Raw genomic sequence first — 22,776 nt, forward strand, 5'->3', positions numbered from 1 at the left:
TAAAGAATATTTATATTCAAACTAATATTTTTATTTTTTAATTGCTTGGCAGCTTTACATATTTATGTAATGAACTTTAGTCATTTTCATTTCCCCATTCCCTTTTTTAACCCCAATTTCTTTTTCACTGGAATACTTCTTGTCTTCACGATTTTGTTGTGTGTGGTCCACAGAGTCAATGAATGGTTCATGCCTGAGCGTGGGTGGAAGGTTTATTTTACTGAAGGAAAGACAACGTATCATGACAACCCCAATGAACAAAGTGACTCCTATCCCTCCAAAGATTTTATTCCCAACAGTCCCTCGGGGAGAGGTAGAACCTCTTAGGGCCCCTCCAGGTGCAATCCCGGACCAACCACATCTGCTGTGAGTTGACGAGTGAAGCAGCTATGCGGTGTCAGAGGACATCTTTGGTTTCGTATTTCTCTATCTTCTGTCTCCTCCTTTCTTTCCATCCCCACTGCCATGATGTTCCCTGAGTCTTGGGGAGAGTAATGTAGCTGCTTTGTTTAGGGCTCTACCAGCACTTGTGGGTTCCTGCATTTATTGCTGACTGCTACAGTAGGAAGCTTTTCTGATGGAGGCAGTACACCGCACTAATCTATAAGTATTAACGTGAGTATTTACAAGGCAGTTAGACATGATCCTTTAACAAAACAACAGTATCAGGTATTCAGTTGGACCTATGACTTCCCCAGCCATGAACTCTTGACCAGATTAACAGAACTAAGGCATGAGTTCCTGCCTCAATTCCAATAAAAAAAACTGGTTGGTTTCCATGATAACAGTCATGCCATTAGCACAGGAGGAAGGCACATCTTCCCTGGCAAGCCATTATTTCAGGGTTCACTGCTGGATAAGACCAAACTGTGCTAGGCTCTTCACTTGGAGAGTTGATCCTATGCTCCACATTGTTTTTCTGTGTTTATCTTGGCTTGCAAACATCTTGCCACAAATTCTTTGCTATTTGTGTATGTTTTATAATCCTCTGTACAGGAATTAAGTAACACGACTTGTGTTCAATTTCCATGGAAGTATTTATTTCTTTAACCTTCTGCTTTACTATTAATCTTTTAGAAAGGCCTTGTGAAGTTGCAAATTCCCGACTCTGTACTCTGTAGCCTTAATCCACTATATCCATCATGCAAATATCATAACTGCAGGAGAAGTGCTTTTAAAACATCCTTTGATGAGAAATAAAGTTTCTGTCTCATGATTTGTATTGAGAATAGATTATCCGATTTTGCAATATGACTTGACACAAGCTATTTGAAACCATCAACACTACTTTAGATGCTGTAATCAATCCCTGTTGCTGTTAAGTCACATTTTGCCTGATTTCACAGAGAATTTACCTGTGAATATATTCACAGAGAATACAGATTTTACCTGTCAACCTAGTTGAAGCAAAAGGTTTTAAGATTCCTAATAAATTATTTTACCCCACTGTCCTGGTTTTCCTTGGTCATCTCTGGAAAGAAGTTCAGGGAATTTTTTTTTTTAATCTCTCCACCAAAGGAAAATCTTAGAAGTTCCCACTACAAATGACGGCATAACAGGTCCAGTGCAGAAGCAGCAGCATGGTCTCTCAGTTGTGCAACACTCAGCCCTGAGTTGTATTTTTATAAAAGCATTCTATAAAAACACAAGACATTTTCTATTCTGTTTATCCACTGACATTGTTGTTTACATTTCAGTTCACATATTGTAATTCGTGGCTAGACTTTTTGGTGTTGAACTGAAAAGTTAAAATCAATAAAAAGGACTTGGGCACTTCTGTATGCAATGATTCCTAAATGCAATAGACTCTGCTGCTGCTCTTATTTAGGAATATGTTAGGAACATTACCCAATATTTTCTTGTAGCAGGCTTTCTTTTGGGCCACCAACCAGCTCCGAAATCATGACACTGAGACTTATCATTAGTTATGAATGTTTGGCCTTATCTTATTCTTGTCCCTCTAGCTCTTATAATTTAACTTAACCTGTTTCTCTTTATCCACATTTTGCCTTGGGGCTTTTTACCTTTATTTCATTCTGTATCTTCTACTTTTCTGCTTCTTCCATGTCTGACTGGCTTGTGGCTACCTCACTACTGGTCCCAGGCATTTCCTTCTCATTCTCTCTCAAGCCTCCTCCTACTTAATCTCTCTGCCTGCCAGCCCTACCTAGCCCTGTACTGTCTAGTTTTTGGCTGGTTAGCTTTTTATTAGACCAATCAGGTGCCTTAGACAGGCAAGGTGAAACAGCAACACATCTTCACCTAGCTACACAAATGCATCATAAACAAAACAACACATCTTCATATCATTAAACAAATGCAGCAAAGTTAAAGTAATATTCCACAACAACATCTCTGTACTAATACAATGAATGTTAGAGGCTTCGGTGGTAATAGGCAAAGGCCAACTCTACAAAGTTCTTGTTGTTTTTGTCTTTTTGGCACCTGGGGAAAGAAACACATATATGAGATCAACACAGGGAGCGCTGTACCCTGAACTGAATTCTCTCTATCTAATGAGACGCTGCACAGCTGAACTGAATGCTCTATATCTAATGAGACGCTGCACAGCTGAACTGAATGCTCTATATCTAATGAGACGCTGCACAGCTGAACTGAATGCTCTATATCTAATGAGACGTTTTAGAAAAGAGGAGATGTCTGGGCTGAGACAAAAGCACAAAGTCAGGAAGGTTAGCCAATCAACTATTGTTTATATTAATAATGAATTTTCTGAATACTACTTAGAGTGTAATTCATACTTAGAGTAATTATACTTAGAGTGTAATTCATAAATGTATTTAATATATGTAGAACGCTACAATGATTTTAAGTATTTTACTTGAAAATAGAGGAATAAGTCAAAAATCTGTAAGTTTAAGGAATCGCTACTCAGTCACCACTGAGTCTTCTTCTATATGTAAGCATGCCAAACTTGTATTAAAAATATGCCTATAATGATAAATTTCTTTGTTATGTAACTTCCTCAGAGTTACTAAGTAATTCAATTTCAGATGCTAACTGGCAAAGCATCCAGAGTTCAAGCCAAACTATCTGTCTATCCAGTCTGGTGATTAACTACGCATACAGTAGCATGTTCCTCTCTAAAGAGGGAACTTCAGGCCTGTATGCAGTGGAAAAAACACTGAGTCACAGGCACGGTTGTGGAATGCAGCCTTGTTTGAACAGGCGCCAGCTGAAGACAACAGGCAGTTTCCATTCACCGAGTAAAGAGCAAACACCCCTGAAGAGTTACGTGTGAAAGTTATGCAACGATAAGAACCAAATTATTTCAAGTCGTTCTTTGCCAAGCGAGCCTAAGGGAAATCTCCTTGGCTGCAGGTAAAGTCATTGCCCCTCCCCACACGTACACTGCCTCCCACATCCCCAGAAGCACTGCTTGCTCACTCCCTCATCCATGAAATCACCATTCAGTTCTTCCTCCTGCACATTCCTGAACCACGTCAGGATCTGGCCTCTCGGGTTGCAGTGCCACTGAGTAATGATTTCTAGGGTCAATCACAAAAAAGACAAGGAAGACTGAAAATGATAAATTAATAACAGAAAATGAATTTTGTATTAAAGACATGTCCTCTTACAGGCACCATATTTAAAGTTTAAACTCATGGATTATTTTGATTACCTGATATTCTTTGCACTATTACAAAGCAGGTCTCATTAGGACTCATAAAAACCTGAGGTTAAGATGGGACAATTTACCCAAAGTCACATGACTGGTAAAAATCAAATATAAATTAATTTAACTCTAAAATCTATTCTTTCCTCTATGTCTTGATATATAAATATCTCAAATTGGGGACGGACTTTTAAATGAGAAATAGTTAGCAATGTTGAACATCCTTATAAAAGCATTTCTCAATATGATATGCTAATAATCTCTTTTTCAGACAGGAATAACATTTTTACTCTGTGTTCAGTATTGTATTCTTTCTCATTTTTCTCCTTAATCTAAAAATGACTTCAGTTTCCAAATGGAGCAACTTTATGTCAAGTTTTAAATTACAACAAAGATATAAAATGTAGTAGAAATAGCATAACTTTTTCTAGGCACAAACTTTTGACTATGTTGTTAAATTTTTCTTAAAAGCAATACTACTGATTGACACTGGGGAAACTTTTATACATTACATTGATAACACTTCAGTGAGGAAGAAGGAGTCCAGCCAACAGGTCAGGGATTTCAGATTCTGGATCTGATAGCATCTAGTCAATGTGTGGCTCTTTAGATTTTAGCTTCTTTATCTAAAAAAAAAATGTGTTATAAGTTGTAAATCCATATATAATGTAAAATATTTGCCATGTTTTTCTGCCATTAGCACTGAACTTCTCAGGCTGCTTATCACGTTTTTTTCACAGATAGATACTTCTTTCTTATTTCTTTTTTGTGGACTCCCTTACCCCATCCTCTATTTGGAAGACTGTAACAGCTGAAAAACAAGGAGTCTGGATAGGACCCACTTTCTTGTTTCCTCATATTAACCTTGCCTGGGGCCACCTGTTCAACACTAGCTACGGGAAGGACAGGCAACGAATTAAGGTGGAAAGGGGAGACTGCTCAGACCAGTGCAGGGCCCCGTGGAGGTCTGAAGTTTCTTTACAAGACTGGGACCCCTTCTCCCAATCCTGTAAGCAGTCTCAGGTCTTGTACCACGTGAGTAAAGGTATACTGTTTATTGCTGTCATAACAAATTGCCACAAACTCAGTAGTTTGGAACATTTTCCATCTTATAATTCTGTAGGCTAGACATCTAGTAGCCCCACAAAGCTGCCATAAATGCATCAGTCACCACGTCCACTTTCCTGGAGAAGCTGCTTCTAGGCCCCTCTAGGCAGCTGGCAGGATTCTGTTCTCCACCTTCAGGCCATCAGTAGAGAGTCATGCTCGGAATCTCTCTGACGTCAGTCCTGTGATGTTTTCAGTGTTTAAGGCCCCCAGCAGTTCATTGGGCCCACTAATTAATCTGTAATAATTGATGAATGCATATAGTTATCAAATCTGCCAAGTCCTTCTGGCCGCCTACAGTGATAGTCACATTGCAGAGGTGATGGTTTGTACATCTTTAGGTGGTGCTACTGCCTTTTACAGGAAACCATCTATCTTCCACAGGAAACCATCAGGGAGTCCTAGGAAAGTATTGTTGCATTCTCTATGTGCAGTGGGTTATTTCCAGGAATTCTCTGCTACAAGCTTGGCTTTTGAAGTCTTTGAAGGAAATATCCATCACGGCTACTACTCTATCTATAATGTGATCTGATTTCTATAGAGATGGAAGGTTGGATTGGGGTATGAAAAGGAGCTCTGCCATGGCCCCTTTTCCCTGACTCCAGCTGTTTGAAGTCAATAAAGAATAGAGGTTGGTTGAAATTTAATAAGCTGTTCCTCTTTGAAAAGCTTGGAACAGGCAGTTGTATGACTTACAGATGTAAGTTTAGATCCTTAGCTGTGAGATGTCTGTGAGCTGCACCAATCACCAAGATACGAGGTGTTTAAGAAGAGGACAAACACTTTTCATATCCAAATCTATGACCTCATTTTTATATTGTTCCATACCTCCTGTCTTTTTCTAGAATAGTTATCAGCACTTTGTAAAAATCTACAAGGTAATAATAATAATAATATAAATATATACTCTATAATAAATACATACAGCAATATACTGTTTTCAGAATTTTTAAATTTTGAAAAGCATAATAAGTAATACATCATCCAATGCTTTCACATGCCTTTCTCAAATTCTGGTGCAAAACAGATGAGATCAGGTGAATTTGGGTTGGTATGACCATAGATATTGGTGCTAAACAGTGTCACAGAGAACCCACAAGTCAAGTGGACACGACTTCTAGAAACATTATTCCTCACTATTGCTCTATACTCCAGCTTATTGCCTGGGTTCAAAATTGTCAAAATAGTGATGCAAATGTGATCTGAAAGTTAGTATAGAGTGGTTGTCCAAATGCTACCTGGTGCTCTTCTCTCGATGCCACCTCAGCTGAGGGATGTCACTGCTTTGTGGCAGAAAGCATTCAGCCATTGTATGTCACACTTCTTTTTTGTACTGAAGAGGATTCTCAAGGCATTTCTTCCCCTCCTTCAGCAAGAGTCTCCTGCTGAAGGGAAGTCAAGAATCTGCCTCCTGGAATCCCCCATGTCAGAGGCCAGAATTAAAGCAAAAAAGTTGCCTTTCGGTGTCTCTGTTTCTTAACCTTACACTGACCAGCTACTGCCACACTCTGAGAGTTAATCCTTTCTAGAGTGACCACTTTCTAATCTTGCCATTTTTTAATTTTTAATAAGATCATATGTAGTGTAAAGTGGAGCGCTGACATGGATCACACATGGAAGTCAGAAGACAACTTGTAGAGGATGGGTTCTCTCCTTTCACTGTGCGGGTCCAAGAGATCAAACTCGGGTCATCAAACTTGGTGACAAGCAACTTTATTAGCTGAGCTATCTCACCAGTTTGACCTTGTCATCTTAATTCTGTCCATCTTCTGTATTTCCTCAGATCCCTTTACATTTATCCATGTTGTTGTAGTTAACTCACTACAGTAAAAATCATCTGCTTATTTTTATTTAGTCCACAGGAAAGTATTTTTTGAAAATCACTTAATATTCAAAGTCAACCTAAACCTGTCTCATAGTGAATAGTTAATGAACACTGTATGAAAGGATGGACAGTTTTAATAATACAAGGTCATCATAGAGCAGTAGCCAGACCAGATTTAGTTTCCATGCTTGGGTCTATAGGTATTATGATGGTGCCCATTCTACCTATGCTGATCAACATATCTGACCCATAATGCCTCACTCTCTTTCTCCCCACTGGGATAATGACTGTGAAGATGAAGTTGAGCAAAGGAAGCAAGCAATGTATGCACTCACCATGTTGCCTAAGCCTGTCGCATAAACAGCATGACTCATATTAGTCGTGTCCATACTAGAAGCCCAGAAGTACCCTGCCCGTGGTTTAGAGTTAGCAGGAACTTACTACTATAGGCCTTGAGTGATTACTGTGTGTCTGTTTCCTAATGCATATTGAGCTATGCAACAACATAAGCTTTACCACAAAACCACAACCCTATCAAAGAAGTAAGTACAGGGAGCATATGCTTCCCATAAGGGATGACAATAATCCACTCATCCAAGTTGGACTCAACAGCTCACATGCCTCCCAAGCAACTCTTGAGCTTGTTGTCAGCTTGTAATTGTAGTATTGCTCGTTCCTCCCTTTCACCTGCTGTGGCGCTCTGTACTTATCCTTTAACAATGCCTTTGGATGAAGCTGAAAGTCTCTTGAAGACCAGAACTATGCTTTATCTCCATCTGCACGGTGTCTCCTGTTAAATTACGTGATTAATGAACAAGTTAAGAAATAAATGAATAAGTTAAAGACCATATTGATTGCATTATTCCATTTTCCACTATTAGAACAGAACACCACATACTGGGTAATTTACAAACAATGGAAGCTTATTTTGGATTATGATCCTAAAAGCTAGGAAGCCCGAGACTGAGGAGTCATTTCCAGTAGGACTTTCTTCCTGCCACAAATGTCTTTGCATAATATTGACTCCTACGGTAATCAGATCCAAAACCAGGGACCCACATTCAATTCCTGCACACATCCTCCATATACATATATGCATGCACACATGCACACACACACACACACACACAAATAACTGTTTTTTAAAAGTAAACTGGAGTTCCTATTTGTGCCCACAAAGCTAGTTTTAATTTAATATTCACAAATACCTTGAGGAAATAAGGCTAAATCTATCCATTTTATATTAAAGGAAATGTAAGACACACAGAGGTGAAAGGACTTGCTAGGTTTACAGGTGCCAAGGGGCAGAGCTCAGGTGAGACCACAGGTGTGACAGTTAATACTAATTATCAACCCATCAGTATCTAGAGCCACCTAGGAGGTAAATTTCTGGTGATGGCATCATTCCATGGGCTGGAATCCCAGAGAGAGTGAAACATCAATGTTTGTCTCCCTCTGTTTCCTGACTACGGACACTGTATGGTTAAGTGCCTCACATTCTTGCCACTGTGACTTCCCCTCCATGATGGACTGTGTTCCCTGGAACCATGAACCACAGTAGACCTTAAATTACCTTTGTTACATATTTCGCTTCATGTCTTAGGTAGGGTTACTATTGCTGTGACGAAATGTCACAACCAAAATGCAAATCTGGAGGCCAAGGGTCTATTCTGTTTCCACTTCCATATTGCTTTTCGTCATCGAGGGAAGTCACACAGGAACTCAACAGGGCAGGAACAGATACAACACAGATGTGTACTGCTTGCTGCCTCTGGCTTGCTCAGCCTACTTTCTTATAGAACTCAGGACCACAAGGCAAGGGGTGGCAATGCCTACAACCTAAACTGTCTATCACTAATTAAGAAAATGCTCTACAGGCTTCCCAACAACCTGAACTTATGAAGTTGGGTTTTTTTGTTTTGGTTTGGTTTGGTTTGGTTTTTTGGTTTTTCAAGAGAGGGATTCTCATTATAACCCTAGATGTCCTGGAATACACTTTATAGAACAAGCTGGCCTCAAACCCAAAGATCAGTCTGCCTCCCAAGTGCTGGGATTAAAGGCATGTGTCACCACTGCCCGACAGGAGGAATTTTCTTGAGGTTCCCTGCTCTCAGATGACTTTAGCTTGTGTCAAGTTGACATACAACATATGACCATCTAGTATACCTCAGTAATGAGAAAAGTAGTTAGCATACACAGCCGACTGCCCAACCTACTTCTACCATGAGAGTCTCTACAACACCATCCAGTAAGGGAGTAGGCATTATCACATAGAAAATCAGAGGTACAGTCCCTGTGTGCTATATCTGGCTGTGAATTATCTGGCAGCTGTGCAAAACAAATATGATAATTACTGAAGTATTCATTTTGAAATTGAAAGAGAGTATTCATTTATCTACACAAAAAGTAAAGTAGTTTTTGGAACTACCTTGTGACTGACATATAGGTGACATCTGATCATCCCTCCATTACAGTTTTTACATGAGAATTTAAAATGCTGTCCAAATGTAGCAAATGATCCTGTGTGAATACAGGTGAATAATGCCTAAAATGTCAAATTATAACAAAATTTTTAAGAGGCAAAGCTTAGTGAGAGGTCTTCTGACAATGGGGGTGGATCTTACAAGGGGTATTGAATCCCACCCTGCCTTGTTCCCTAGCCATGAGATGAATAGTTTTGACATATGGTCCCACAATAATGTGATCATTGCTTCAAGCTCAAAACCAACAAGGCCATCTTACCATAAACTGAAAACTCTAAAACTATGAGCCAATTAGCCTCATTAATGAAGCTCATCATCTCCAGTATTTTGTCACAGTACCAGAAAGCTGGCACCACCCATTACATACTGGGAGTGAGTAACATAAAAGAGGACGGGGCAGGTTTCCTTCATCTTCTGACACATAAAAAATATTGTTGTGTAAAAGAGTATTATTGTTAATATAATTTATAAATAACTTCTGTTTTTTCCTAGACTGCACTTCTGAACATGCTTTGAAGGCAAGCTGGACTGAATAACTTTGAAGGCAACAGTTAGTACCTTTGGAGACCACAACCATCTGGGCTCAGCACCCTCTTAGAAGAAATGTAAGTATGGCTGCCAAGGCCACACACTATGATCAAAAACAACTGAAAGATAAAAAGGAAAAAGAAACGCAGAGAAAATTCCCAAGTACTCAAAGCACTTACAGACAAAAATTTCACACTATTCAAAGGATGTTAATGCCTTTTTATTCCTGTATTTAACAACAAGAAATAGTTTTTACAAGTATGTTTTTCCTTTCTCTGAATGATGGATGAGCCACCCATGTTCTAGAATTGTGACCATATGACCAGCCTTATAGGGTGCTCTAATTCCAAGTGCCTTTGAGTCCTAATGGGGACTCCTCAAAGAACCACAAAACCAAACCTTTATGAGTCCTTAAGATCAACTCTAGCAAATTTTGTGACACCAGCTACCTTTTGTGTTGTCAATCCCTTACCACACATGCCATAGCCCTGTAGGCGGAGACTGCTCATTCATTTCCCGGCTGTCCAGACATGAATAATCACACAGAAACTATACTAATTACAACACTGTTTGACCGATATCTTTGGCATATTCCTATCTAGCTCTTACATCTTAAATTAATCCATTTCTATTATTTTATATTTTACCACAAGGCTTCTGGTTTGTTACCTCTTGCTTCTTAGGCAGCTATACGACATTTGCCTCCTTTGGCAGCTGCATGGCATCTCCTTGACTGTGCCTACTCTCTCTATATATCTCTGTTTGGATTTCCCACCCACCTTTACTCTGCTAAGTCATTAGCCCAAATAGTGTTATTCATCAACCAATAAAAGCAACACATATACAGAAGAACATCCTATATCATGGCCCCATTTCCTTTATTTATTAACAAAATAATAAATCAATTCTAGCTGCCACAGAGACAGATAGTTATACTCAGGAAAGCTATGAAATATAGAAGGTTAAGGGGAAAGCTAGGTTCTCCAAAGCACTTAATTTTAGTCATGTTGCAAGATGGCAACACACTAAGAAATTAATTGTTCCCATATTTGTGCAAACTCAGCCTCAAGCTTTCTATAAAGTTTTCTTCAAGAGAAGGGCCACATTTTCTTCACAGAGGAAAACAAATGTACTGCCTGTGTCCTTAGAAGAATATGAACTTGGAGTATTTGAGAGTCAGTGCGGACTGTGCTGCCAGCCAGATGACAAACCTGAACTATACCTTCAGATGAAAAATGTGTGAATAACAGATGCATGTATCCAGCTTCCCACTTATCAGCCCCATTTGGAAATCCCATGACCCATCGTGTCCAAAACTGAATCCATTCAATGTCCATTAAAATAATTCTTCCTTGTAATTTTGATCGTACAAAATTCTATGCCCAACCTACAACCCATTCAACAGTTAATTCTTTATTCTTATTTCTTGTACACTGCTTCTCCTTTTCCAACACAATCTTGAATAAATCTTGTGGTCATGTTATTTTCTGGTTTTAATGGCATTGTCTGAATTACTACAGCAATGATGTCCACTCTTGCTTTTTCTGATTCATTTTCCATAAACTATAGTCACCATGACCTTCTGAGAGATGAACAGAGAGAAACAGAGGTAAAAAGAGGGAAGGAAGAAGGATAGAGTTTTTGAAGGGTCCTAAACACAGTGGAGTGCTCCCTCCTGGACCCTGGATTAGGCACAAACCACACACAAGCACAGAGAGTTCCTTTATTAAATGGGGGAAGGGAGAACGTTGGCTCATTTCTGACACAGGCAATGCACAGAATAATAAAAATGGGTTAATTTAAGATATAAGAGTTAACCAAGAATGTGCTAAGCCACTGGTCAAGCAGTGTTGTAATTAATATCGTTTCTGTGTGATTATTTGGGAACGAAAAAGTCGTCTCCATTTACAAAAATATGTTTGAAACCTTTTGACTGTGGGATATACAATTGCTTAACATTCAAATTGCTAGATTGGATTGCAGAATTAACATTCAGTGGGCAGGATTGCTCTTGTTGAATATGTGGCTGGCATCATAAGAAATGATTACATGATCCAAAAGGTAAAACTTGACTTCTGCGTAAAGGTGAACAACAATAGTGAGTATTGGCTAATTTGTATAGTGGCAGTTTTTAGGGAGAAGTTGACCTTTTGGCAGTGAGGAGAAACTCAAGAGAATAGAGCATTAGATTCTGGGATCCAGAAGTTAGAAACATATGTGGGAGGGTTAGAAAATGGTGTTCTCTTGAAATGGAGTTATCATCACTCCGGTGATCAACTATGGAATACTGCTCAGTTTCAAAGAAAAATGAAATCACAAACTTTGTGGTAAATGGATGGAACTAAAAAACATATTGAGTGAGGTAATCCAGACCAAGAAAGACCACCTCATTCTCCGTTTTTATCTTGTTTTGAGTCATAGGCAGTTATTGTCTATAATAAATGTACTCTCTTGCTCTCTCTCTCCCTCTTTCTTTATTTCCATGTTTTTATCCCATAAGACTCATTGTAATCTGCCCACTATATATCTGTATGTGCATGTGTATATATTTCAAAGATATATATCTAATTTTATTATATAATCTACAGATATAGTAAAAGTATAAATATATTTAAATATAGTATTTCTTTAGGTATTTATGTGTTTTAAAGTTACTCAGATCAACCTCCTGAATTAATCTCTTGTCAGTACTTCTTCAGATGGATACATTTATAAAACTATTTCAGAAGTTAAATTAGAAAGGCAAGAGGAGATAGGTTTTCAAGAGAGCCATGCAGAGAACAGAATGATATGATCATCTAGCCTGGTGGAAAGAGTCTAAGAAGGGATGGAACAATACTTAATCAATGACTCTGAGGTTCCTTAACAATGAAGAGATTTATACGTAGACATAAAACATTGAAAGAGAACTATCAAATGTTGCTTTCTCTCACTGCATGCAAATGGGAACAAAGAAATACAAGAACAAGGATGGCTAAGAAAACAAATTACCATCTCCCTCGAACATTGCATTGAGATTCAAAGAACCTCAACCCAAGGCATGTACTTCGAGGAGAGACAGTTCAGAAAATTACTTCTTTGCTATTCTAATGTCATGAAATAAAACTTTTTAAGCCCAACTTTCAGGCTGCATTTCTCAAGAGGCGCCCTATAGTTGACAGGCCTATTCATTCTTGAAATTAAACTTGTCTTCAGAATGTCAACTTCCACTCATAATGATGTTACTGGGAATGTTTCACCACATGCTGGTAAGCATTAGTACCCTAAAGTGAGCCTTGCCACACACACACACAGATATGTGACAGGCACTAAGACATCTTTTGTCATTTCTTTTGCTCCCAGAACATTACAAATTCTGCCAGGGTTCCATCTACATGGTTCTGAGGCCTAAGTCACTGGCTTAGCTTCTGTTCAAATAGATGATGGCAAACTCTAAAACAAGGACAATTTGGAAGCTCCAATAGCTCAGACTGGATTGTCATCACCTCCAAATCTGGCTCTACAAATTCTACAAGTTTCTCATTAGAGAAGTGTCCACCGCCAGTTTGGAATTTTAAAGTCTGGGTGTATTAGTCTGCATTCTCTAGAGTAATAGAACTTATAGAATGAATCTCTCTATAAATAAAACAAGGATTGATTAGAACAACCTTCAGGCTGTGGTCCAGCTAATCCAACAATGGTTGCCTATGAACAGAAGGTCCAAGAGCTCAGTAGTTCTTCGGTTCAAGAGGCTGGATATCTTAACTGGTCTTCAAGTATGCCAGAATCTGGAAAACATAGGTTCTAATGCCAGTAAAGGAATGGATTTTCTAGGTAAGAGCAAGCAGACAGGGTGAAGTGAAGCTTCTTTCTTCCATGTCCTTCTATAGGCTGCCAACAGAAGGTATAGCCCAGATTAGAGTTGGGTCTTCTCACCTCAAAAGATCTGTATTAAAGGTACGTCTTCCTACCTCAAAGATCCAGATCAGAAGTGAATTTTCTCACTTCAAAGGATGTAACTAAGCAAAAATTCCTCACAGATATGCCAAGCTGTTGTGGGATTTCAATCCCTTTAGCCAATGGCTTTTGGGGTTATGAGCCCTAGGGCATGGTCTTGTCTGTTTACATGCCTGTTTAAAAGCTGATAGGAGAGTTATTTCATTCTCTTGCTCTTGCACTCTCTCTCAGCATGGTGGAGAGCAAATGATGAAGAGGCAGCACAGTTGGTGCTCTTCACCCCTGGGCAGAAAGACTGGATGAGGCAGCTCAATCAGTAGCTGTGTCTGATTTGTTCTGTATCTGTAAATTTGTCTTTCCATTGCACCCCATAATAAATTGTGGGTTCTCATATCACCCAGTCATTATGGGGTTTATTTAATTCCAAATATAGCCAAGTTGACAACCAACACATGTCTTTAATAGCTCTTTGGAGACTAGTGCATGATTGTTGTGAGTTTGAGGCCAGTCTAGGCTACACAGCAAGCACCAGGCCAACCAAGACCTTGTCTCAAACAAAAGAAGTATTGTCTTTTGGTTTATTATCTAATATTTGAGAGTATAAATTAACTAATGATAATGTAGGATCTGGCCTTTGACATGAAATAACTGTTTTAGTTACTTTTCTATTGCTGTGAAGAGGCATTATGACCAAGTATCTTTCCCAATTGAGGTGAGGTGCTGTGGGAGTTCCTTCCACTCCTTTAGCCAATAGCCACTGAGATACCAGCCCACTGGGGTGTGGTCTCTCTCTCTTTAAAAAGCAGTGGCAGCCCTCTGCTCTCTCTCTTGCTCCAGCAACTAGACTTCTTTCCTGGCTGATGTGTACGATGTTGTTCTGTAAGTTTTTCCCCTCAAACTGGTGTGGGATTGTTTCGCGTATGATCTGGCACCCAGCATTTGGTTTTAGAACCACCTGCACTCCCCCATACTCCCAGCTCGGCTGCCTGCCTCTCGCTTGGCTTGGCACAAGCCCTCCCTTAGTCGTGGAAACTCCATGCCTCTCAGGATCCATGGGCCCGGACAGTCTGAGCAGGTTTTAAGTGCAGCGCTTGGGCAACGGGAGTCAGAGTGCAAGTTGTTGCCACATCCAGCGGAAGCGCTATTTGAAATACCTGCCACAGCATTTGCATTTGCACCATGACCTTTGTCCCAGCAGAACAGCATAGGGACACTGGGCGGACAGTCAGCTGGTCTACCAACGGCTGTGTCACGACCCCCTATATCGGGTCAGAGCAGGACGGACACCCAGGGTGAGCTGTGCTGTTTATCAACCTCGGGATTTTTGGACATCTAACTTCTCAAGTACCTCAGGATTATCCTGACTCCTTTCCATTGATTCCGGTTGCAACTCGGAAGCAGTGCCGTCTGCTGGTTAACAGGTAAAATGGCAGGTTTTGTTTTTAATGGGACTTTAGTCGCGGCTTTTGCTGCCACTTTGGAAGCTATCACAAGAGGCCTAGATGCCTATGGAGGTACCTCAATTTACTTGTTATTAGGTTTCAATTTCCTTCTTCATATTATATCATTATGGAAGTATATGACATTAATTGATAGGATTAATACTATGATAGGCAAAATTGACTCCTTATCTAAGGGTACTAGGAACTTATCTGAAAGGGTCCAGGCTGTTGAATTTGACTTTCAGAAATTATCACAGAGTTTTGATAAGGTAACAGACAGATTATACCTCCAGGATGGCAACTTACACAATATTCGGGGGCAGTTCAAGGAGGAGATGTTATCTTTGAAAGGCAACATTAAGACCTTGGAATCACAGGTACAGAATGGGGGCCAGAAAATTAATACCATAGGAAAATCACTAGAAACCTTTGCAGGTCAAGAGATTCAGGCCTTACGTGAGACAATGATTAAGAAATTTGAAATAATTGAAGAAATTATTGGAGCTGGTGAGCCTGGTGAGAAGATACAAGGGCAGGACACAATGCCATCATCTGCTGTCAGAAACGGTTTACCCAGGGTTTTAGCGACATACCCTGTAATTTATTCTGACAAAATGTCAACTTCTAAAGGCTCAAAGGGAGACAAAGGAGCTAGATGGACACCAGTAGGAATGAATGACCTAAAGGAAATTAAGCAAGCCATTGTTAGTTATGGCTTGCACTCTACATTTGTTAAGGAAATGATAAGAACTTGGGCTTCTAATGTCTGGGCGATATCCCATGATTTCTTCCAGTTAGCATCAGCGGTGTTAGAAGATGGACCTTCCTTGATGTTTAGAGTTTATTTCAGAGAGGAATCCAAACATATGGAACAGCAAGGAAAAGCAAAAGGTGTGGAGGTTTTGCAGGATCAAATTCTTGGTGTAGGAGTGTACGCTGATCCACAGATCCAAGCTCTTTATGATGAAAAAGTATTGTCCCTATGCCACAAAGCAGCCTTGAATGCCTGTGATAGAATACAAGAACCAAGAAGAAAGATAGATAAATCAGGGAAGGCAGGTTACAATTCAGACAAATTGAGTAAGGTGGAACAAAGCCCTTATAATTCTGTCCAGAAGGCAGAATTATATGCCATTCTTATGGTGCTAAGGGATTTAAAGAACCTCTTAATATAGTTACAGATTCACAATATGCAGAAAGAGTTATCTTACATATTAAAACCGCTGAATTTATAACAGATGATACAGAGATTACTTTATTGTTTATCAAGGTACAAGACATAATCAGGAATAGGCTTTGTCTGATGTACATAACACACATCTGGCCCCATATGGGTCTGCCAGGTCCTCTAGCACAAGGTAATAAAGAAATTAATCAATTATTGATTGGAAGCATGTAGCAGGCCTCAGAATTTCATTTTAAAAAATCACGTGAATAGCAAAGGTTTAAAGAAAGAGTTTATCGAGCTGCAGCTTGGGAGGCTGGGGTTGCGGTGGCGGCGGGCAACATGGCGCAGAGCAACATGGCCTAGCGGGATCGGCCAAGGGGATGTGGGCAGCCGGCCCCGCCCGCCATGGAGATGGAGAAGGAGTTCGAACAAATCCACAAGGCCGGGAACTGGGCAGCCATTTACCAGGATATTTGACATGCAGCCAGTGACTTCCCATGCAGAGTGGCGAAACTTCCTAAGAACAAAAACCGGAACAGGTACCGGGATGTCAGCCCCTTTGATCATAGTTGAATTAAATTGTACCAGGAAGATAATGACTACATCAACGCCAGTTTGATAAAAATGGAGGAAGCCCAGAGGAGCTATAGTCTCACCCAGGGCCCTTTGCCAAACACATGTGGGCACTTCTGGGAGATGGTGTGGGAGCAGAAGAGCAGGGGTGTGGTCATACTCAACCACATCATGGAGAAAGGCTCGTTAAAATGTGCCCAGTATTGGCCACAGAAAGAAGAAAAAGAAATGGTCTTTGATGACACAGATTTGAAATTGACACTGATATCTTAAGATGTCAAGTCATTTTACACAGTGCGACAGCTGGAGCTGGAAAACCTGGCTACCCAAAAGGCCCTGGAGATCCTGCATTTCCACTATACCACATGGCCTGACTTTGGAGTCCCCAAGTCTACTGCCTCCTTCCTCAATTTCCTTTTCAAAGTCCAAGAGTCAGGCTCCCTCAGCCCGGAGCATGGCCCCATCGTGGTGTACTGCAGCGCTGGCACCGGCAGGTCGGGGACCTTCTGTCTGGCTGATATCTGCCTCTTGCTGATGGACAAGAGGAAAGACCCCTCGTCTGTGGATATTAAAAAAGCGCTTCCGGAGATGCGCAGGTTTCGCATGGGGCTCATCCAGATGGCCGACCTGCTGTGCTTCTCCTACCTGGCTGTGATCGAGGGTGCAAAGTTTATCATGGGCGACTCCTCAGTGCAGGATCAGTGGAAGGAGCTCTCTCATGAGGACTTGGAGCCCCCACCCGAGCATGTCCTCCCAACTCCCCGGCCACTCAAATGCATCCTAGATCCTCACAATGGGAAATGCAAGGAACTCCTCTCCAACCACCAGTGGATGAGCAAGGAGACCTGTGAGAACGAAGACAGCCTGGCCAGAGAGGAAGGTAGAGACCCCTTAAGTGCTATGCATAGCATGAGCAGCATGAGTCAAGACATTGAAGTTAGAAAACGAATGGTGGCTGGAGGTCTTCAGGGCACCCAGGCATCTGTTCCCACCAAGGAAAAGCCGTCCCCAACGGATGAGGAACAAAAGGCACACTGGCTGACTCACTGGAAGCCCTTCCTGGTCAACGTGTGCATGGCCACGGCCCTGGCGACTGGTGCGTACCTCTGCTACCGGGTGTGCTTTCACTGACAGACTGCTGTGACGGACTGCTGCGAGCGCAAGTACGCTGGGCACTGCTGCTGCCCAGCTTAGGATTCGGTCTGCAGAGTCTGACCCGCTGTCGGGAACAGCTTGCAAGCCTGTGATGGAACTGCAAGGGCCAGCCCCAGGAGGGGCATCAGTGCACTGGGCTTGGCAGGAGCCCCATGGTCCCGAGAACAGTCTAATCTCAGGGCCTTAACCTGTTGAGGAGAAGTAGAGAAAATGCCAAATCCTCTCCACTCACTCGCTCTCACCTCACTCCTCCCCTTTCTCTCTCTGTTCATTTGTTTTTGGAGAAAAAAAAAATTACAACACATTGTTGTTTTTAACATTTATAAAGGCAGGTTTTTGTTATTTCTGGGAAAAAAAAACGCTAGGCACTCATGAGATTCTCTTGTGCCCTTTTGCGTGTGATTAGACTCATGATTTACATAATTTCCCAGTCAGGATGTAAAGCTCCTGCTGGCTTGGGCACCCCCTCCACCCCCCCACCCCCTCACCCCCACCCCCGTGTACGCTGAGCTGGCAGGTGTCCTGGAGTCACCTTGTTGTGAGGAGAGCAGCACAGGCTGCCTCTAAACAGCAAGCCCGGCTCTGCTTTGCTCAGGCGTCCCCGTTGCATTTCCAAATTCATCTGTACCCTCCCTCCTTGTGATAGCCATCTTGCTGATATCCCTGCCCTCAACATCTGTTCAGTGCAGATACTGCCTCACTCCAGCAGGACACCCAGGCTCGCTGGCCTGCCCTGCCAAGCTCCACGGCACCTGACATTCCACTGTCACACCTCATTCCCTGGACACTTAGGCAAGCAGGACCCTTCCACCTCTGGAATCAGCCCCTTCATTCCAAGTTCACGCTCTCTGGAGCAGGCCAGGATTGGAAGCAGGGCAGCTTGTGGGAATCAGCCTGCTGACATCACTGGCCTGGGTCACCTTGCCCAGAGGTGTGTCACTCTTGAGCCTGATACAGACTGATGATGGTGCTCATGACTCTTCCTGTGAGGGGACACAAGACCTCCACATTGGGTGGCATTTTTACAATAAGAAGCGAAGGCAGCTGGAAATCCAAACTGCCTTGTGCCAGTATTTCACATTTTGACTTTCACCCAGAGAAGCCAGCACAGAGCCACTGGTGGGAATGGTGGTGGCCTTGCCCGCAGAGCCTGAGGAGGTGGCACAGCCAGGGTCCAGGCTGGGAGCAGTTGGCCGTGTACTGTATCTGTAGTCGTGGGGTATGTACAGTAGCCTTCTAGGTGAATGTCCTGGAAAACGGGCGCGCTCCACCCCGTTGCCTGTGTTGGAGGCAGCAAGCCGCTGTATGCCTTAAACCAATATTTACTCAGCAGGTCGGTTTTTTTTTCTTTTTCTTTTCTTTTCTTTTCTTTTTTTTTTTTTTTTTGGATGGCCATAGAATAAACCATTTTTACAAAAATAAAAACCAACAACAACAAAAAAGTTTTCCGATATAGTACCTTTGCAGGTGTGTGGGGTGGTGCATGCCTCAGTGGGGGTGTCTCAGGGTCTTCTGTGACCTCACAGAACTGTCAGACTGCACCATTTCCAACTTGCCATATCACTAATGGGTCTGCATTTTAGTTGCAACAATAAATGTTTTTAAAGAAAAGAAAAAGAAAGAAAGAGTTAACCATTACATGGCAACAAGCTAAGGAGATTATAAAGAGATGCCCTACTTGCTCTTTATATAGCCAAACACCGCTACCTGCAGGGACTAACCCGAAGGGTACTCAAAGGAATGAAATCTGGCAGATGGATGTGTTACACTTTGCAGAATTTGGAAAATTAAAATATGTACATCACACCATTGACACATACTCAGGCTTTCAGTAGGCAACTGCTTTAAGTTCAGAAAAAGCTGACTCAGTAATCACATATTTATTAGACGTTATGGCCGTCATGGGTATACCTGCACAAATAAAAACAGATAATGGCCCAGCTTATGTCTTTAGGAAAATGAAATGGTTTTCTGCTTATTATAATATTAAGCATGTTACAGGTATACCATACAATCCTACAAGTCAAGCAGTCATAGAAAGATCAAATCAAACTATAAAGGATATGTTAAATAAACAGAAAGGGGTGAAAAATGCCCCCAGAAATAGATTACATAATGCCTTATTAGCCTTGAATTTTCTTAACGCTAATGAGAAAGGAACAACAGCAGCAGAAAGACATTGGATAATGGAAAAGTCTGCTGAACTAAATCAACCAGTTTATTTCAAGGATGTGTTGACCTCTCAATGGAAGCCAGAAGATGGGCTACATTGGGGAAGGGATTTTGCTCTTGTTTCCACAGGAGAAGAAAAATTGTGGATACCATAAAAATTAATAAAGGTTCTATTTGAAAAGGAGAAACCTCTTGGAAAGGAGAAATTACAGCTCATCCACAATGATGATAATCATACAGGTGGTAAGAAAAACAAATAGAATGGGGGCAGGGTTCTGTTCTTATCTCCACAGGAAAACACTCACCTTTGAAAAATTCAAGGGACTCTGGATGTTTGAATACTGACAGATGGAAAAATAACTACCCAGTAGGGACTATCAAGAAAACTGAATAGATTCTGTAAGTATAAAAATCTAAAATATACTAAATTATATTTCTAAATTTATATAGCTGATTTTGGAGTTGAACTCTGACTCAGTCCCTCTCTAATTTGAAGCCTGTTGTTACGAGAAAAACCCAGATTTTCTGTCTCATGTCAAAAGCCATGATATGGAACAGAAGGAATAAAGGAATTTAGGAAACATTTTTGCTTTTCTTCATATCTATCATACTTTTCATTGAATATATCTATCATATCTTTCATTGAATATATGTATGTCTGTATATGTTTATATAATTAATGTTTAACTTTTCCACAATGAACAATGAATTTTCCTGCAGTAATCTTTGAAGTTTCCAGGAAGAAGATGGGGCCCCCCTGTAACAACAACTCTACCTGGTTGATATGATGTCATGATACTGATAGCGCTACTACAAGGCCTGTTTTGGGTACTAGCTGCACAAGACAGTTCCAACTTGGTTAGCTGAAATGGTGCACATCTTTTACAACATTCTGGCCAGACCTCCACAAACTACTCAGAGACTATTCGCAATTTTAAAAGACATTGATCTTGAAATTTAACCATCATTTTACTTTCACAGGATCCCCCAGAAAGAACGTCGCTCCCATGACAGCTGGAAGTAATTCTAGAGAACGATGTCCCCTCCCCCAGTAAAGTTTGTCCTCGGGTTTAGGGACATCATTTAGGGTTGATTATAATTAGTATACGGTTGAGGATTGGGGGAAGAATTTTATGCACTCAGGAATCTTTTTGAAAAAAAAAGAGAAAATTGGATGATGGGATAATAAATTGGTATTTGTGAGTTATTGTTTATAGATAATTACATTGGCAAAGATTCTTGTGTATGGATACAAAGTTAAATTATATTGAATATTGTATGCATACTTGCTTCTACCTCTGTTTGAAACATTTTTATGTATATATATACATATAGTATTGATATATATATTTACCATATTGCAGTGTACATTTCTAACTCTGATTAAGATACTTATATATTGTTTATGTATTGATATATATATTTACCATATTGCAATGTATACTTGTACATTGTTTACATTTGGAGTTCATCGTCCTCATTTATTGCACAGTTGTTTATTCTCTTAGTCTTTAAGTTAGATAGGTATTAAGATCAATAGTCATTTATGTTTGTCATATTTATAGTTAGACTAATCGGGCTTTTTAGATATATAGAGATTATATTCTGTATAAATAATTTTCAACCTCTTCAAAGAGCTGTAGAAAATGGCATTTTATTTAATCTTAGAGTTCTGTGGTAGTGAGACACAATCGCTCCTGGCAACACCAATCTATACCCGAGAGATTGTTGCGCACCAAAGACACTCCACTTGGAGCTTGTCTTCTTGGCAAAACCAGCCTCTGGGCAATGAACTGCCCATACCTTAACTACTGACAAAATACATATTTATCCAGAAATGGATAAGCAGAACTGTCAAATCTTGCCAAGACAGAGTAAGATGGTTTAGAAAAATTTCTTGCCTTTAAAATAATCTGTCAGTCATTCTAGGCCTTACCCAAAGTATTGCTTCAATGCTACAAACATGACTTTGGGTCATTGCCCAGGTAGCCAATTGTCTCTGTGATTTGTTGCATATTTTGGAAGTTGTTTGAATGCATTTCCTAATTACTCAGGTAACATTATTTCCCTTCTCAGATCTTCGATGGGATTGAAGACTAGATAAATGTAGTTACTTTCCTCTCATGACTTGGCCAAGTTATTTACTATACAAGACTTAAGCTAGTTAGAATAGGATGTATGTTCTATTATTATTCTATATTTTATTGTACATAATTTCTTAGTAGGTTTAGAACTCTCTTACTTAAACAAAAGGAGGAGGTGCTATGGGAGCTCCTTCCACTCCTTCAACCAATAGCCACTGAGATACCAGCCTACTGGGGTGTGGTCTCACTCTCTCTTTAAAAAGCAGCAGTAGCCCTCTGCTCGCTCTCTTGCTCCAGCAACTAGACTCCTTTCCTGGCTGACATGTAGGATGGTATTCTGTAAGTTTTTCCCCTCAAATAAATAACCCTTTGAATCCAAACTGGTGTGGGATTGCTTCAGGCATTAGTGAGGTAGCGATGTACTCTAGTCTAGGGAAAAGAAACAACAGATAAGCAAGAAGGAAAACCCTACCCACTGGTCCTCATCTTTTGTTTCTAGGGTATGAATTCTTCTTCAAAGGTCAAATGAAGAGGAAGACAAAGAAGTATCAATGCTGGGATCATTCTATTAATAATGATTTTTATTAATTTCACTTTTTTTTGCTGTCCCAATTTCACTTTTGGTTTGGTACCTTCTTTGTCAAGCACCTTTTCAGGATTCAGTTC

General features: G+C 40.6%; 1 pseudogene; it reads left to right on the forward strand.

The window, feature by feature from the left end:
- The first annotated feature begins 16,521 nt into the window (after window positions 1-16,521).
- Window positions 16,522-17,830, forward strand: LOC125391651 (tyrosine-protein phosphatase non-receptor type 1 pseudogene; annotated as a pseudogene).
- Window positions 17,831-22,776: the final 4,946 nt, after the last annotated feature.

The sequence above is a fragment of the Myodes glareolus genome, chromosome 5 (genome assembly GCF_982192425.1).
Source record: "Myodes glareolus chromosome 5, mMyoGla1.1, whole genome shotgun sequence".
In the NCBI taxonomy this organism is placed as follows: Eukaryota; Metazoa; Chordata; class Mammalia; order Rodentia; family Cricetidae; genus Myodes; species Myodes glareolus.